This window comes from Oryx dammah, unplaced genomic scaffold, assembly GCF_014754425.2.
Source record: "Oryx dammah isolate SB20612 unplaced genomic scaffold, SCBI_Odam_1.1 HiC_scaffold_27, whole genome shotgun sequence".
In the NCBI taxonomy this organism is placed as follows: Eukaryota; Metazoa; Chordata; class Mammalia; order Artiodactyla; family Bovidae; genus Oryx; species Oryx dammah.
In genome coordinates this window covers 81,401,363-81,420,477 of record NW_024070211.1, presented here as the reverse complement: position 1 = coordinate 81,420,477, position 19,115 = coordinate 81,401,363, and positions in this window count along the sequence as shown.

Genomic DNA, 19,115 nt, shown 5'->3' with positions numbered 1-19,115 from the left:
AAGGGCTAGTTCTCTTATCAGGATGAAAACTTGGGTGGGCTCCATGACATTTGTGGCCACTCTAAGATTTAAAAATAAAACCTTATTTGAAGTTGCAAATCATCTCATTTCAGCAATAAATGGGAAGTACTGTTACTTCAGATTTTCAAATTTGATTTTACGTTGAAGATGTGCTAGCCCTCTCCCATGTTTATTCCCTTATCCATGGCAAGTCTAGAGTCTAGGAACGGAGTTTGGTTAGCTATCTTCTCTTTCTTCAGATATATTGACTCCTCTTTGTCTTTCAATACTTAGTTTCTATCCCTTTCATACTTGTAGGACAAAGAGGTAAAGGAAGAAATAGCCTTATGGAGGTTTTTAATTTTCTAATGCTGTCATGAGTTCATTTATCCTTTTTCTCATTATATCAGCTATTTAAAACTTAATCGCACTTTTTTGGGTTGCTTTGAGTTTCTTCACAGTATCCAACCTGTGTTTTAGGGATCTCTTACCTGTGGTTCTCTTGATGAGGGTTATGCTTTCTCTTTTGGCTTATAGTTTGTACCTCTTCATGTAATCTCTGGACCTCTAGCAATAGTTCCAGCATTTTTCTCTCATCTTTTAATTAACCTATTTTAATTGTCTTTCTTTAATTGTATGTAAAAAAAAATCCATAACTTATCTCTCTAGTTGTGACTGAAATCTGGGCCATAGAAACCACTTGAACAGTCTATCAACTTACTACTTTTAAAGTTTGATACATTAAAAAAAATGTCCTTTTCGTGGTAGCAACAAAATTTTTCCTTCAATTTCTTGTCTTTTAGATTTTGATACAAAGCAAATAGTGGTCTGTTGGCTACCTCAAACTCCACAGGAGACATATTAAGATCTTAGAATTGTTGTTATTGTCTCTAAGAATTTGCTTTCTTGAGCTAATGATAAAAGGATTCCCCCATTATTCTTTCTTGAGGAAGATGAAATTTATTGAAAAGCTCCTTCCAAAAATTTCATTTAAAAAGTCTTTCTCTGACCTATTTCCTACTCCTTATACTTTTGCATTATTGGTTTCAATAAACAGTTTAGCAGTTTGGAAATAATTTCTTTAAAATTTTATATCACATTACTATATGTCACTTTGGAATATATTGTCTTATCTTCTTGGCCTCTTAATGGAAAGTTCCATTCAATATACTGTTATAGTTCCATCTTCCTTTTTGTCATTGTGACATTCTAGGATCTCTCCTTACCTTTCTTTATTTTTTAATGGAATAAGTCAATGAATTTCTTTGTTTGTGTGAAGAAATTGGGGTACATTTTTGTTATGGCTTTTCACTTTCATCATACTGGAACAGTTCTTGCAATATACTGAGATATTTGCTCACATTTTCTTTATTCACATTTCCCAACTATTTTGGGTATAATTCAAGCCTCCTTTTTACAGCCTTTCAAGTCTCATTCAAAGCATAATGTCATATCAGGAACAAAGACACAGAGAATGAAGACACTTTATTTTTCTTCTAATCTGACAATGCATCTAGTCTTCTTCAGGGTTTTTTATCATAAAAGTATTTAATATTTTAACAACTATATTATATGTTAATGTTCCCTAGTTTTCTCTTCTGTATGTGAATTAATACAATTCCTTCATCTGACTTATTTATCTACTTGTGCCACAATTACCAACCTGGCACAATTGCAGTAGTGTGCCTTATTCCACAGAGAAGGAAAACCTTCCTTTGGTGATCTGCCCACACTTGGAAGAGCCCTCATAAAAGAAGCAAAAAGGAGACACCCATGAACTCTGTTCCACTAATCAACATATGACATCTATCTGATTTAGTGTTGTTGGAACTTGTCCTCTTATACTTGATTGTGATAAAACAGCATGGTTTTATTGTCCAAATAAACTTCTTTCATTGTTCTCTTGGGCTTCATTTAAAATCTTGGATTATAAAACACTGTTTTTTAGGGCTATAATTTAATTAATAATATGTATATAGTTTAATATAATATTTATATATCTAAATATTAATTTTGGAGCTAAAATATTGGATCCTGGGAAGATCAAGGCTTCTTCAAGGCCAGGCTAGGAAAAAATAAAAAATAAGCTGTCCTTACTATCAGGAAAATATGGATTTCATTACACATTTTAAACTTGTTTCTTACATATTTACAGATACTCCTTTTTGTGACCTTATTCTAAACTGGTCTAGATTTTCTTTTTTTTTTTTTTTCTTTTAATATTTGAAGGTAGTTTTTATTTATTTATTTATTTACTTTACAATATTATATTGGTTTTGCCATACATCGACATGAATCCACCACTGGTGTACACGTGTTCCCAACTGAAGGGTTAATGCAGCCACAATAGGGAAAGCTGAGATGTGCCTGCAAACAGGACTCTCTGCTCGGGCTGAATGTTTTTGCAAACGAGGCGTTCTGCCAAGGAGTCTGGACACAGCCTTGAGTTTAATGGTCCCTTGCAAACGAGGGAGCTTTCCCTTCTTGTGATAAGAAGAAAGGGCTCTGGACAGACTTTGCAGTAGACAGGGATTTCACTCCCCTTGCTGTACGATAACATGTATGCACCTGCACTGTACTGAAAAGGCTTATTCATGCAGTCTGGAATTCTGCCTAGGGGGCTTTATAAAAATAAACCACAATTAGTTTGTGCAGTTATTTCCTCTGGCCGGAGTGGTGTATTGTCTGTCTCTTGTGTGTCTCGTATGTTTTGTCTTTGTGTCATTTCGCTTACAACAGCTGGCGCCCAACGTGGGGCACGAGTGAAACCGAAAGGGTGAGTAACCCTGGGGGGATTTTACATCCATAGCAGGGGAACTTTCGGGAAAATCATGGGGAATTCCTCATCATTACGGACACAATACATGGAGTTAGTCAAAGGACTTCTCCACTTCATAGGTGTTAAGGCCTCGACTCGTCGATTGAGTGAGCTCTTTCGCTTGGTGGAGCAATATTGTCATTGGTTTCAATATCAAACTAAGTTACAGTTAAATTTGAAGAAATGGAAAATGATTCAAAAGGAATTGAGAAAGCAACATCAGAAGGGTAACGTGATCCCTTTGAAGTTATGGACTTTGGTAGTGCTATAACACAGGCTTTGACCTTGCTTTCTACTGATAGTGAAACTAAATCTAATGCTTCAAGGAAGGGAGAGGCAATTTATGAGGATGTGTCAGACGTTGGTGGGGCTTCTGCATTGCCTGAAGGCAAGGATACAGGTGAGCCTCCTCCTGTAAATGGTGAAATATCTGATAGTTCAGAATCAGATTCGGAGGCTTCTTTGGTTTCATCAGAGCAGAGCAAAGAGATTAAAGAAATGCCCATCTATTCCAGGAGTGGTGGAAATCCCATAAGGAGGAGCAGAAGGAGGAGAAGAAATCTGCACCTTCTGCTCCTCCTTATGCTTCTCTTTTCCCCACTGCGGTTAATCAGCCCGATGTGGGCAGGGAACATTGCCAGTTCTCCTTTCCTTTGTCTATGCTTCATGATGATGACTTACCTGCTCCCCCTGGTGGTTTTATCGATCCTCCACAATTATTTCCCATCCAGAGACAGCAAAATAACAATGTGATAAATGTTCAATACACTCCTTTGGAATACAAATTTTTAAAAGATCTTAAAGCTGCAGTAGCACAGTACAGTCCTCAATCTCCCTTTGTTTTGGCTATGCTGGAATCATTGGGAAAAGGCAAATTAATCATTCCGTTAGATTGGGAATCTATTGCCCAAGCTGTCTTAGAGGGTTCTCAATGGTTGCAACTTCGTAGCTGGTGGGAAAAAGAAGCTAGAAAGCAAGCTTGGATTAATGAGGGACAGAATCCCCCTGGTCCTCTGGAGGACAAGCTAATGGGAGAGGGCCATTATTGGGCTTTAAGAGAACAGGCTCAGTACTCTGATCAGGATTTACAGCAAGTCTGCCAGATCTTTTTACGAGCATGGTGCCGTGTGGTGCCTACTGGCCACGCCCAGCCCTCCTTTGTTAAAACAATGCAAGGCCCCAATGAGCCATATACTGATTTTCTAGCAAGACTGAGGGTATCTGTGGGACGAGCTGTAGGGAGGGATGAGATTTCAGAGCTATTATTACAAACTTTAGCATTTGAAAATGCAAATCCTGAATGCAAGCGTATACTGGGACCTTTAAAGGGACAGGGTGCATCTATAGCTGAATATATCAGAGCCTGCTTGGGAGTAGGAGGTGAGCATCAGGCTAATGTCTTTGCTACAGCCTTGGCCAAAGCTATGAGACCACAAAAGGGAGGTAACTGCTTCCATTGTGGGAAACCTGGTCATATGAAAAGAGAGTGTCGGAAATTAAAAGCTGATCAAGGTGCTATTCCTAAAGACAGATCTCTTGCTGGGAAGAATAAGACTCCTCCTGGACCTTGCCATTGGTGCAGGAAGGGGCTTCATTGGACTAATGAATACAGATCTAAAACAGACAAAATGGGCAACCCGATACTGGGAAACTATCTTGCGGGCCTAAGTCCTTGGGGCCCAGGAACAATACCGGGGACTCCTCCTCCTTGCCCTCCTGCCATCCCACCTGCCCCAACCCTATTCCCTCCCAGCAACCATTACGAGTTGATGCCCCATTAAAAGGACCTCAGATGATGATTTCGGACTTATGGTCTGCTACTTCAGGGAGCGCTGCTGCTGATTTGCCACTAGCTGATAATGTTCTTTTGTCACCAGGGGGAAGCATTTACAAATTAAAAACAAATGTATTTGGACCACTGCCTAAAGGCACTTTTGGCTTGATATTAGGCCGTAGCAGCACGGCTTTGAGATGTCTAACCATAATTCCTGGGGTAATAGACTGACTATGTTGGGGAAATTTTAATTATGGTTTCTACTTCTACCATGCTTTCATTGTTAGCTGGGGAGTGTATTGCTCAAATAATTCTACCTTATCACCCCTTTTTGGCTCTTCCTAATGAACGAACAGGAGGATTTGGAAGTACTGGGCAACATATATTTTGGGAAATGCTTATCAAAGATTCTCGCCCTGTTCTCTCCTTGATTATACAAGGAAACAACTTTGAAGGACTAGTAGACACAGGGGCAGATGTTTCAGTCATTTATTCTCAACAATGGCCCCAAGATTGGAAAAAAGAAAAAAGCCCTCTAATGCTGATGGGACTGGGCTCCATTGCAGATGTCTGGAAGAGTACCCATCCCTTGCAATGCCAATTCCATAATGGAAGATCAGTGTTTGTTACCTTTTATATTGTAAACATACCTATTAATATATGGGGAAGAGATCTTCTCTCTCCTTTGGGGGCTTCTGTAACCATTCCATCGGAAAACTAGTAGCCACTGCTCAAATTCCTCAAGCACTCCCATTAAAATGGTTAACTAATACTCCAAAATGGGTTGAGCAGTGGCCATTACCACAAATGAAGCTCAAGGTGTTAGAACAATTAGTACAAGAACAACTCCAACTTGGTCATATAGAGCCCTCTACCTCCCCCTGGAATTCTCCTGTTTTTGTTATAAAAAAGAAATCTGGAAAATGGAGAATGTTAACTGATTTATGAGAAGTTAATAAATGTATTGAACCTATGGGAGCATTACAGTTGGGACTCCCCTCTCCAGCTCTTATTCCTCAGAATTGGTCCTTAATGGTGCTAGATCTTAAAGACTGTTTTTTTACCATTCCCCTACAATTGCAAGATAAAGATAAATTTGCTTTTACAGTTCCTGTTCTTAATCATGCTCAGCCTGTTAAGCATTATCAATGGACAGTCTTACCACAGGGTATGATAAATAGTCCTACCTTATGCCAAGAATTTGTAGCTTGCTCTTTACAATTCCTCCGTCAAGAATACCCCAATTATATTCTATATCATTATATGGATGGTCTCCTATTAGAAGCTCCTAGTATTGCTGAACGTGATGAATTCTTTTTAAAAGTACAGGAGGCTTTAAGACTATACAATTTGCAAATAGCTCCAGAAAAAATTCAAAAGGACTTTCCTATTTCATATTTAGGGACAATATTGGAACAACATAGAATAAGGACCCAAAAGTGCAAATTAGAAGACACCATCTCAAAGCCTTAAATGATTTTCAAAAGTTATTGGGATATATTAATTGGCTATGCCCGGTACTTGGGATTCCTACTTATCAATTACGACATTTGTTTTCTACTTTAAAGGGAGATACAGCTCTGGATAGCCCCCGGACCTTAACCCCATTGGCTTTACAGGAACTTCAATTTGTTGAGCAACGACTAAATGACGGCTTTTTGACTTACTTACAGGCATCTCAACCTATTTCATTTATAATATTTCATACCCCTTATTCTCCATCTGGTGTAATTGTTCAAGAAAAAGTATTAATAGAATGGGTTTTCTTACCTAATAGTTTTTCCAAAAAATTAACTACATATATGGATAAATTAACCTTCCTTATACAGAAAGGTCACCATCGTATTTTACAATTGTCAGGATGTGAACCACACCAGATTGTTACTCAGTTAACAACTGCTCAAATATCTCGATGTTTACAATTTAATGAAAACTGGCAAATTTCTCTTGCCTCATATCCTGGTTCATTTTCTAATCATTATCCGTCATCTAAATTGATTGATTTTCTCCGGACTAACTCTATGATATCTCATTCCCCAATTTCAGATGTTCCAGTTAAGGGACTCACTATTTTTATAGATGCAAATAAAAATACTGCTGGATATTGGACCCTGGAAAGTTCCAAGGTTCTCCCCCACTCATTTTCTTCTGTACAGCCCGCTGAATTGTGGGCTATCTATTTAGTTTTGCAAGACTTTCCCCAACTTCCTATTAACATTGTTTCAGATTCTCGATATGCTGTTCTTTCTTGCCTACAGCTTCCCCATGTCTCCCTTCCACTGACCCTTAAAACAGCTATTGATAAATTGTTTTACCAAGTACAACAATTGCTCTTGCAGCGTTCAGAGTTAATTTTCTTTACTCACATTCATGCACATTCTGCCCTTCCTGGACCCTTATCATTCGGAATGCTACAATTGATGCCTTACTTTATCCTATAGAAGCAGCAAAACAAGAACATCTCTTACAGCATACCAACTCCAAAGGATTACAAAAATCTCATGCTATTACTCAAAAACAAGCTCAAAATATTGTTCGTTCTTGTTCCATATGTGCACCCTTTGCTTTGCCATTTACCCCACCAGGTGTCAACATGAGAGGACAACAAGCAAATCAGATATGGCAAATGGATGTAATTTACATTTCTTCTTTCGGACAACAAAAATATGTGCATCATACTATAGATACTTGCACACATTTTCAATGGGCCACTGCATTACATTCTGAAAAGGCTGACGCTGTTATTACTCATTTGTGGTCTTGTTTTGCAGTTATGGGATTACCAATTGAATTGAAAACTGATAATGCACCTGCCTACCAATCTGCAAAATTAGCTCACTTTTTATCTCAATACCATATAACTCATACTTTTGGTATTCCTTATAATAGTCAAGGGCAAGCTATCATTGAAAGAGCTAATCGTACCTTGCATGAATATCTTGAAAAAATAAGGGGGAACAGGAGAGATTTATGAAACCTAAAGACATTCTGAATAAAACCTTACTTACCCTAAATTTTTTGAATGTTTGGAGCAAGGGAAATCTATCAGCAGCAGAGTTGCATTTTCAAGGGAAAGAAGAGGATACGAAGATCTTGAATACGCCTATTTGGTATAAAGATAAAGAGAAAGGTTGGATCCCAGCATCATTAATATATCTGGACGAGGGTATGCTTTCATTTCTGTTAATAATTACAGGTTTGGGACCCCAGTGAGATTGATCAAAATCAACAATGGCTGATCCCTTTGTTCAAAAATTCGAACAGCTTACTATGCAGAGAAGCTTTACTTTCCATACAAGGGAAGCAACACCTCCTACATGGGGTCAAATGAAGAGGTTGACCCAGGAAGCAGAGAAGATGTTAATGAAGGTGGGGCAACCTCTGAATCCTACCAATCTTTTGCTTGCCATGATGGTGGTGGTGATATGTCAGGTAATTGGTGTATTGGCAAGTAATCATACGTATTGGGCATATATACCTAATCCCCCATTAGTAAGAGCAGTTTCCTGGGGGGAACCAGAAGTGCAGGTATGTACTAATGAGACTGCCTTCTTTCCCCCGCCAGCTTGCAGGGGAATAGAACAACTATCTCATCATAAACAACAATATAATATTAGTAATTTGACCATTGCAGTGGAAGGTGTTCCTTTTGTCTGTCCACCAAGAATCTTATTCTGCAATGGCATGTGTAAAATATCCTTTTGCATTGTTATATGGGAATTGGACCTGGAATGATACTGTGGGGTCTGTGTCATGTGATTATTGTAATCTAACTCAATGTGTAAATCAGTCTTGGTGGGAAGAATTTGAAAGACGAGCCTATAACTCCAATTTCTCATTAGTAATTGTTAAGGCTCGGACAGAAGTATGGTTACCTATAAATCTGACTAGGCCATGGTCAGATTCTTTTGCTGTTTCTCATCTAGTAACCGCTGTACGGACTTTGCTACATCAATCTCGACATATGCTTGGTGTGGTCATTGCTTCGATTTTAGCAGTCACATCAGTAACTGCAACAGTGGCGGTGGCAGGCCTTGTGTTACACCAAGGAATTCAAACAGCTGGTTTTGTTTGGGACTGGCATAAAGACTCTCATTTGTTATGGCAACAACAGCGAGATTTGGATGCACAACTTGCTACCAACGTGCTCAATCTTCAACACACCGTTTCCTGGCTTGGAGATCAATTAGCTGTTTTATCTACACGAAGTGTATTGAAATGTGATTGGAATTCTTCTCAGTTTTGTATAACACCTGTATCATTTAACATGAGTGAAGGATGGGATAAAGTAAAACGATCCTTGACTGGGCATCAAAATCTTACTACGGAGATTATGGACCTGGAACGACAAATTTTGTCTACTTTTAGCAGGACTTTTCCTGACATTACGGGGTCTGATTGCTGAAAAGTCTTCAAGAGGGAATGAATAACTTAAATCCATTAGGGCATGTATCCTCACTGATTGGGACTACCTTTGGGAACACTGTGTTTATATTACTTTTATGTTGTGTTGCTTTTCTAGTCTTCCGGTGATGGCGGAAAGGGAAACAACTAAAGCACGAAGCAGAGAAGATCCAGACCATGTTACAATTTATAAAAGCAAATTTAAAAAGGGGAGATGAAGGGTTAATGCGGCCACAATAGGGAAAGCTGAGATGTGCCTGCAAAAGCAACTATGCTCGGGCTGAACGTGCTTGCAAACGAGCCGTTCTGCCAAGGAGTCTGGGACACAGCCTTGAGTTTAATGGTCCCTTGCAAACGAGGGAGCATTCTCTTCTTGTGATAAGAAGAAAGAAAGGGCTCTGGACAGACTCTGCAGTAGACAGGGATTTCACTCCCCTTGCTGTATGATAACATGTATGCACCTGCACTGTACTGAAAATGCTTATTCATGCAGTCTGGAATCCTGCCTAGAGGGCTTTATAAAAATAAACCGCAATTAGTTTGTGCAGTTTTTTCCTCTGGCCGGAGTGGTGTATTGTCTGTCTCTTGTGTGTCTCGTGTGTTTTGTCTTTGTGTCATTTTGCTCGCAACACCAACCCTGAACCCCCCTCCCACCACCCTCTCCATACAATCTCTCTGGGTCATCCCAGTATACCAGCCCCAAGCATCCTGTATCTTGCATTGAACCTGGATTGGTGATTCATTTCTTATATGATATTATACGTGTTTCAATGCCATTCTCCCAAATCATCCCACCCTCACCCTCTCCCATAGAGTCCAAAAGTCTGTTCTATACATCTGTGTCTCTTTTGCTGTCTTGTATACAGGATTATTGTTACCATCTTTCTAAATTCCATATATATGCGTTTGTATACTGTATTGGTGTTTTTCTTTCTGGCTTACTTCACTCTGTATAATCGGCTCCAGTTTCATCCACCCCATTAGAACTGATTCAAATGTATTTTTTTTAATGGCTGAGTAATACCCCATTGTGTATATGTACCACAGCTTTCTTATCCATTTATCTGTTGATGGACATCTAGGTTGCTTCCATGTCCTGGCCATTATAAACAGTGCTGCAATGAACATTCGGGTACACGTGTCCCATTCAATTCTGGTTTCCTCAGTGTGTATGCCCAGCAGTGGGATTGCTGGGTCATAAGGCAGTTTATTTGCAATTTTTTAAGGAATCTCCACACTGTTTTCCATAGTGGCTGTACTAGTTTGCATTCCCACCAACAGTGCAAGAGGGTTCACTTCTCTCCACACCCTCTCCAGCATTTATTGCTTGCAGACTTTAGTGTTTGCAGATGACATGATCCTCTACATAGAAAACCCTAAAGACTCCACCAGAAAATTACTAGAGCTAATCAATGAATATAGTAAAGTTGCAGGATATAAAATCAACACACAGAAATCCCTTGCATTCCTATACACTAATAATGAGAAAGTAGAAAAAGAAATTAAGGAAACAATTCCATTCACCATTGCAACGAAAATAATAAAATATTTAGGAATATATCTACCTAAAGAAACTAAAGACCTATATATAGAAAACTATAAAACACTGATGAAAGAAATCAAAGAGGACACTAATAGATGGAGAAATATACCATGTTCATGGATTGGAAGAATCAATATAGTGAAAATGAGTATTTCCAATTTTTTAAGGAATCTCCACACTGTTCTCCATAGTGGCTGTACTAGTTTGCATTCCCACCAACAGTGTAAGAGGGTTCCCTTTTCTCCACACCCTCTCCAGCATTTATTGCTTGTAGACTTTTGGATAGCAGCCATTCTGACTGGCGTGAAATGGTACCTCATTGTGGTTTTGATTTTCATTTCTCTGATAATGAATGATGTTGAGCATCTTTTCATGTGTTTGTTAACCATCTGTGTGTTTTCTTTGGAGAAATTTCTATTTAGTTCTTTGGCCCGTTTTTTGATTGGATTGCTTATTTTACTGGAGTTGAGCTGCAGGAGTTCCTTGTATATTTTTGAGATTAGTTGTTTGTCAGTTGCTTCATTTGCTGTTATTTTCTCCCATTTTGAAGGCTGTCTTTTCACTTTGCTTATAGTTTCTTTTGTTGTGCAGAAGCTTTAAATTTTAATTAGGTCCCATTTGTTAATTTTTGCTTTTATTCCCAATATTCTGGAAGGTAGGTCATAGAGTATCTTGCTGTGATTTATGTCAGAAAGTGTTTTACCTATGTTCCCCTTTAGGAGTTTTACAGTTTCTGGTCTTATGTTTAGATCTTTAGCCCATTTTGAGTTTATTTTTGTGTATGGTGTTAGAAAGTGTTCTAGTTTCATTCTTTTACAAGTGGTTGACCAGTTTTCCCAGCACCATTTGTTAAAGAGATTGTCTTTAATCCATTGTATATTCTTGCTTCCTTTGTCAAAGATGAGGTGTCCATAGGTGTGTGGATTTATCTCTGGGCTTTCTATTTTTTTTCCATTGATCTATATTTCTGTCTTTGTGCCAGTACCATACTGTCTTCATGACTGTGGCTTTGTAGTAGAGCCTGAAGTCAGGCAGGTTGATTCCTCCAGTTCCATTCTTCTTTCTCAAGATTGCTTTGGCTTTTTGAGGATTTTTGTATTTCCATACAAATTGTGAAATTATCTATTTCATACTTATTTATATTCTCAGACTATAGTTTCCATGATCTGGTTTTCCTGACACAGATACTTAACTATCAAACATTTTTGTTGTTGTTGATTAAAGTTTACACTAAAATAAAAAAAGCACTCTTACTATCCTTATCATCAGAATTCATATTAGTGGCTCTTATATGCACAGATTCTCTCACCATCAAGTAATAGATAACTCCGACTGTAACATTTTGTTTAGGGGACTTACTACCTTCCACCATTTCATCTAGACTCTTGTCTCCTAGACACTAGTTCTTGATCTATTTGACTTCCTCTGTCACTTGGTCATTCACAGGTTGTTGATTATGCAATAGATAATTCACAAGAGATTTTGTCAAATGATAGATGTGTTAATGAATTATGCACAAGGATCAGGTTGTTAGATGAAATATAGAATGCTCAGTTAAATTTGCTTTTCAGATAAACATACTAAAAATAATTCACTGCTTATCTGAAACAAAGAGACTCTTGATGAAAGTGAAAAAGGAGAGTAAAAGTTGGCTTAAAGCTCAACATTCAGCAAACGAAGATCATGACATCTGGTCCCATCACTTCATGGCAAATAGATGGGGAAACAGTGGAAAGAGTGGCTGACTTTATTTTTCTGGGCTCCAAAATCACTGCAGATACTGATTGCAGCCATGAAGTTAAAAGACATTTCCTCCTTGGAAGAAAAGTAATGACCAACCTAGACAGCATATTAAAAAGCAAAGACATTACTAGGTCAACAAAGGTCCATCTAGTCAAGGCTATGGTTTTTCCAGTGGTCATGTATGGATGTGAGAGTTGGACTATAAAGAAAGCTGAGTGCCGAAGAATTGATGCTTTTGAACTGTGGTGTTGGAGAAGACTCTTGAGAGTCCCTTGGACTTCAAGGAGATCCAACCAGTCCATCCTAAAGGAGATCAGTCCTGGGTATTCATTGGAAAGATTGATGTTGAAGCTGAAGCTCAATAATTTGGCTACCTGATGCGAAGAGATGACTCATTTGAAAAGACCCTGATGCTGGGAAAGATTGAGGGCAGAAGGAGAAGGGGACGACAGAGGATGAGATGGTTGGATCGCATCACCAAATCAATGATCATGGGTTTGGGTGGACTCTGGGAGAAGGTGATGGACAGGGAGGTCTGGAGTGCTGCATTTAATGGGGTTGCAAAGAGTCGGACACGACTGAGCAACTTAACTGAACTGAACTATTTGAAATTCTAATACAACTGGGCATCCTGTATTTTTATTTGCTAAGTGTGATAACCCTATGAAGAGAGTACTATTTATTAGGAATTTTCATCACAATATGATCACAGTACCTAATTTTTCTTTATTCTTCCTTAATCTTTATTGTATCCAGTTTTGTGTAATTCTGTTAGATTTAGTTTCCTACCTAAAATTTCCCCTTTTGTTTGTGTGCTTACTATTGCATAAATCATTCCAAGGACTAGAGCTCTGGGGGAAAAAAAAAAGGAAAAGAAAAATGCTGACTATTGGTATGATTATTTCCTTGACTAAATACTCTCCAATTTGTTTATGGCCTAGCTTAGAACTAAATATTTGCTGGATATCTTATCACCCTGTATTTGATTCTTTTATAACTTAGAGTCCCAGCAGAAAAAAAAAAAAAGATAAAACAATTCAGGAAAGGAAGATAATTTTTTTTTTTTAAAAAAGGGCTTTTCAAGGACGTGAACAGGATTAAGAGGCCCAAGAAGAATGGCAAAACCCCAAAGGCTAACAATGATTAATATTTGTTAAGACATCTTTGAATGAAGAGGATAGTGTAGCCAGAACTAGCAAAACTATAGCCCTGGAGAAAAGTATCAGTGCTGATGGTTGGGAAAATATCTGTTGATTAAACTGGGAGCTGGTGCAAAACAGTTGAGAGTACAATTACCCTGACTTCCCGTTTCTGCTCTTAGGACAATTATGTCTAGCATTACTCGATCCCATCTAGAGATCAGAGGGGCAGGGAGCTCAAGTAAGGAATCATAGAGGTCAATGCCAAGAGACTAGAAAATGAATCTGAGGGAATAACTGGTTCAGAACAGTGAAGGAAAGATCTCAAATCATTTACATATATAAAAATATCCATAAAAAAGCATAGGAAAGGAGTTCAAAAGAAGTTAATCATTGGACTCGAGATGTGAAATGAATAATGTTACTTTTTATTAAATAGTGAGCTCTTCTGTCATTTCGGTAATGGGCTTTTGCACAAGCAGGTTGTTGTTCATAAATGTAAAACTACTGTTTGGGGATCTTACTCTTTTCAAAGTTGTTCCAAATGGTAATAACCAATGTTCTCTGAGGGAGGTATAGAAATTAATACCTTCAGTATTGTTGGTAGAAGTGTATATTTTGTTCAATTTTTGTGAAGAAAAATTTGGCATAAGTATCAAAAATTAAATGTATCTAGACCTATAATCTGAAAATTAATGTGTAGGAATTTATACTAAGAAAATTGTCAATTAAGTTCAGTTTAGTCACTCAGTCATGTCCGACTCTTTGTGACCCCATGGACTGCAAAACGCCAGCCTCACTGTCCATCATCAACTTCTGGAGTCTACCAAACTCATGTCCATTGAGTCAGTGATGCCATCCAACTCTCTCATCCTCTGTTGCTCCCTTCTCTTCCTGCCCTCAGTCTTTCCCAGCATCAGGGTCTTTTAAATGAGTCAGCTGTTCACATGAGGTGGCCAAAGTATTGGAGTTTCAGCTTCAAATCAGTTCTTCCAATGAAGACCCAGGACTGATCTCCTTTAGGATGGACTGATTGGATCTCTTTGCAGTCCAAGGGACTCTCAAGAGTCTTCTCCAACACCACAGTTCAAACGCATCAATTTTGCACTCAGCTTTCATCACGGTCCAACTCTCACATCTATACATGACCACTGGAAAAACCATAGCCTAGAATAGATGAACTTTAATTGGCAAAGTAATGTCTCTGTTTTTTAATATGCTGTCTACGTTGGTCATAACTTTTCTTCTAAGGAGCAAGCATCTTTTAATTTCATGGCTGCAATCACCATCTGAAGTGATTCTGGAGCCCCAAAAAATAAAGTCAGCCACTGTTTCCCCCTCTATTTGCCATGAAGTGATGGGACCAGATGCCATGATCTTAGTTTTCTGAATGTTGAGCTTTAAGCCAAGTTTTTCACTCTCCTCTTTCACTTTCATCAAGAGGCTCTTTAGTGCTTCTTCACATTCTGCCATAAGAGTGGTGTCATCTGCATATCTGAGGTTACTGATATTTCTCCCAGCAACCTTGATTCCAGCTTCTGCTTCATCCTGCCCAGTGTTTCTCATAATGTATTCTGCATATAAATTAAATAAGCAAGGTGAAAATATACAGCCTTCACGTACTCCTTTTCCTATTTGGAACCAGTCTTTTGTTCCATGTCCAGTTCTACTGTTGCTTCCTGACTTGCATATAGGTTTCTCAAGAAGCAGGTCAGGTGGTCTGGTATTCCGATCTCTTTCAGAATTTTCCAGTTTGTTGTGATCCACACAGTCAAAGACTTTGGCATAGTCAATAAAATAAAAATAGATGTTTTTATGAAACTTTGCTTTTTCAGAGATCCAAGGGATGTTGGCAATTTGATCTCTGGTTTCTCTGCCTTTACTAAAACCAGCTTGAACATCTGGAAGTTCATGGTTCATGTATATCTGAAGCCAGGCTTGGAGAATTTCAATCATTACTTGGCTAGTGTGTGAGATGAGTGCAGTTGTGCAGTAGTTTGATCATTCTTTGGCATTGTCTTTGTTTGGGATTGGAATGAAAACTAACTTTTTCCAGTCCTGTGGCCACTGCTGAGTTTTCCAAATTTGCTGACATATTGAGTGCAACACTTTCACAGCATCATCTTTTAGGATTTGAAGTAGCCAAATGGAATTCCATCACCTCCACCTACTTTGTTCGTAGTGATGCTTCCTAACGCACACTTGACTTCACATTCTAAGTTGTTGACTCTAGGTGAGTGATCACACTATCATGATTATCTGGGTTGTGAAAATCTTTTTTGTACAGTTCTTCCATGTATTCTTGCCACCTCTTTTTAATATCTTCTGCTTCTGTTAGGTCCATACCGTTTCTGTCCTTTATTGAGCCCATCTTTCCATGAAATGTTCCCTTGGTATCTCTAATTTTCTTGAAGAGATCTCTAGTCTTTCCCACTCTATTATTTTCCTCTGTTTCTTTTCACTCATCACTGAGGAAGTCTTTCTCATCCCTCCTTGCTATTCTTTGGAACTCTGCGAGCAGCAGCTATGTGGTGCTGAGGCAGCGAGCAGCTGAGAGGAGATACCCCAAATCCAAGGTAAGAGAAACCCCAGTAAGACAGTAGACACTGAAAGAGGGCATCAGAGTGCAGACAGACTGAAGCCACAAACAACTAGCCAATCTGTTAACACGGACCACAGCCTTGTTTAACTCAGTGAAACTAAGCCATGCTGCGTATGTCCACCCAAGTTGAACAGGTCAAGCTGGAGAATTCTGACAAAATGTGGTCCACTGGAGAAGGGAATGGCAAACCACTTCAGTGCTCTTGCCTTGAGAACCCCATGAACAGTATGAAAAGGCAAAAAGATAGGACACTGAAAGATGAACTCCCTAGCTTGGTAGGTGCCCAATATGCTGCTGGAGATCAGTGGAGCAGTAACTCCAGAAAGAATGAAGGGACGGAGCCAAAGCAAAAACAACACCCAGTTTGGATGTGACTGGCGATAGAAGCAAAGTCTGATGCTGTAAAGAGCAATATTGCATGGGAACCTGAATGTTAGGTCCATGAATAAAGGCAAATTGGAAGTGGTCAAACAGGAGATGGCAGAGTGAATGTCAACATTCTAAGAATCAGTGAACTAAAATGGACAGGAATGGGTGAATTTAACTCAGATGACCATTACATCTACTACTGTGGGCAGGAATCCCTCAGAAGAAATGGAGTAGCCATCATAGCCAACGAAAGAGTCTGAAATGCTGTACTGGGATGTAATCTCAAAAACAATCGAATGATCTCTGTTCATTTCCAAGGCAAACCATTCAATATAATGGTGATCCAAGTCTATGCCCTGACCAGTAATGCTAAAGAAGCTGAAAGTGAATGGTTCTATGAAGACCTACAAGATCTTTTAGAACTAACACCCAAAAAAGATGTCTTTTTTTATTATAAAGGACTGGAATGCAAAAGTAAGACATCAAGAAACACCTGGAGTAATAGGCAAATTTGCCCTTGGAGTACAGAATGAATCAGAGCAAAGGCTAATGGGGTTTTGCCAAGAGAACACACTGGTCATAGTAAACACCCTCTTCCAACAACACAAGAGAAGACATCACCAGATGGTTGACACCAAAATCAGATTAATTATATTCTTTGCAGCCAAAGATGGAGAAGCTCTATACAGTCAGCAAAAACAAGACTGGGAGCTGACTGTGGCTCAGATCATGAACTCCTTATTGCCAAAATCAAGAGTTAAATTGAAGAAAGTAGGGAAAACCACTAGGCCATTCAGGTATGACCTAAATCAAATCCCTTATGACTATACAGTGGAAGTGAGAAATAGATTTAAGGGACTAGATCTGACAGACAGAGTGCCTGATGAACTATGGATGGAGGTTCATGACATTGTACAGGAGACAGGGATCAAGACCATAAGCAAAATGGCTGTCTGAGGAGGCCTTCCAAATAGCTGTGAAAAGAAGAAAAGTGAAATGCAAAGGAGAAAAGGAAAGAAAACTGTCAGACAACTGTATATGATGCATACAGATATTGTATATATGAGAATATTCATTCATGGTTAGAACATTTGCAATCAAATTAAATATGTAAATAGATTATTTAAATAAATTATGACACATCTATAAAATAATATGCTGTCAAAATGCTTTTGGTTTTATTACCATAGATATGTACTATGTGTGTCCTCAGTTCCACAGTTGTGTCTGATTTTTTGAGACTCTGTGGATTGCAGCCTGACAGGATCCTCTGTCCATGGGATTTCCCAGGCAAAAATACTAGAGTGGGTTGCTATTGCCTGCTCCATGGCATCTTCCTGAACCAATGATTGAACCCATGTTTCTTCCGTCTCTTGCATTGTCTAGTGATTCTTTACCACTAGCACCCCCTGGAAAGCATCAATAAATGTGTGTTATATATTTTTAATTAAAAAAAAAATTACAAAGTACGATACAGCATATGACCCCACTTACATATTTTTTCCTGAATTTCACATAAATGAAATTATAGCAAATATAGCCTTTATATTTGTTTGCTTTCACTTAGCATAATGTTTTTGAGATTCACTTATATTTTCACATGCGTAAGTAGTTTATTCCATTTTGTTACTGCATAATATTTCATTGTATGGCTTAAACACAACTTGTTTATATTTTCAATAATGGATGGACATTGGGTTGTTTCCAATTTGAAGCTCTCATAAATAAAACTGCTATATACAGTAATATACAGAATATTTTATAGGCATATATTCATTTCTCTTGGGCAAATACCTAGGAGTAGAATGTCTGGATCATAAGGTAAGGATATATTTAGCTTTAAATAAAAACGGCAAAATTCTTTCAGAGTAACTATTCCATTTGCATTGCCATTAGCAATATATGAGAGTTATTGTTTATTTCTGAATGTCTTACAAAAAAATACTTTTTTTATCATCAGATAGTACAATAAAACTATTTCTTTTTAGTTGATTAAATATTTCTACAGGAAAAAAAAAAAACCTTTGGGGACTGAAGTTGAGAGTAAATATATAAAGGTCATTAACAATATGTGTTAGATGTGCTAAAATAAAATAATAGCTCAACAAAGACCATATTAGGGCAATTTTTACATCTTAAGTTATCTTATTAGATTTTTTAAAAAAAATTATCTCAGTAGCTTATGTCTGACACCCAGTCCACCTCTATATCAAGGAATTATTTAGAAATGTATATTATCATCATAAACATTGTAAAAAACTTTTTTCTCCGAGTCTGTTTCTTAACATAGATTTAATGACTTTTTCATTGTGAGATGACTCCATTGTTTATTTTGCCTTCCAAGTTTTCTTCTTTTAGCATCAGGCAGCATAGGTAAACTTCAGAATATTTTCTCTTATCCTTTTTCTTTTTTCCTAAACTTTTATTATAAAAATATATACTGATTATTGCCATCTGCTTTATCTCCATTTTAGATTCTATTTTTTCTTTTATTAATCAATTACCACAAAAATTCTCACATTGACAGTAAAATTTGTATACTAGAATTCTATGTGATGAAATTCACAGTTGAATATTATTATACTTTTCTATAACTTACCAGAATACATCTTAATTTCAAAGAGGAAAAAAGATGTAAATTGAGCAGGACTGATTTGTTTTATTCTCACAAACTTGTTTATTCAGAGATTTTATTTTCTCTATGTACTATTGTCACTAAGTAA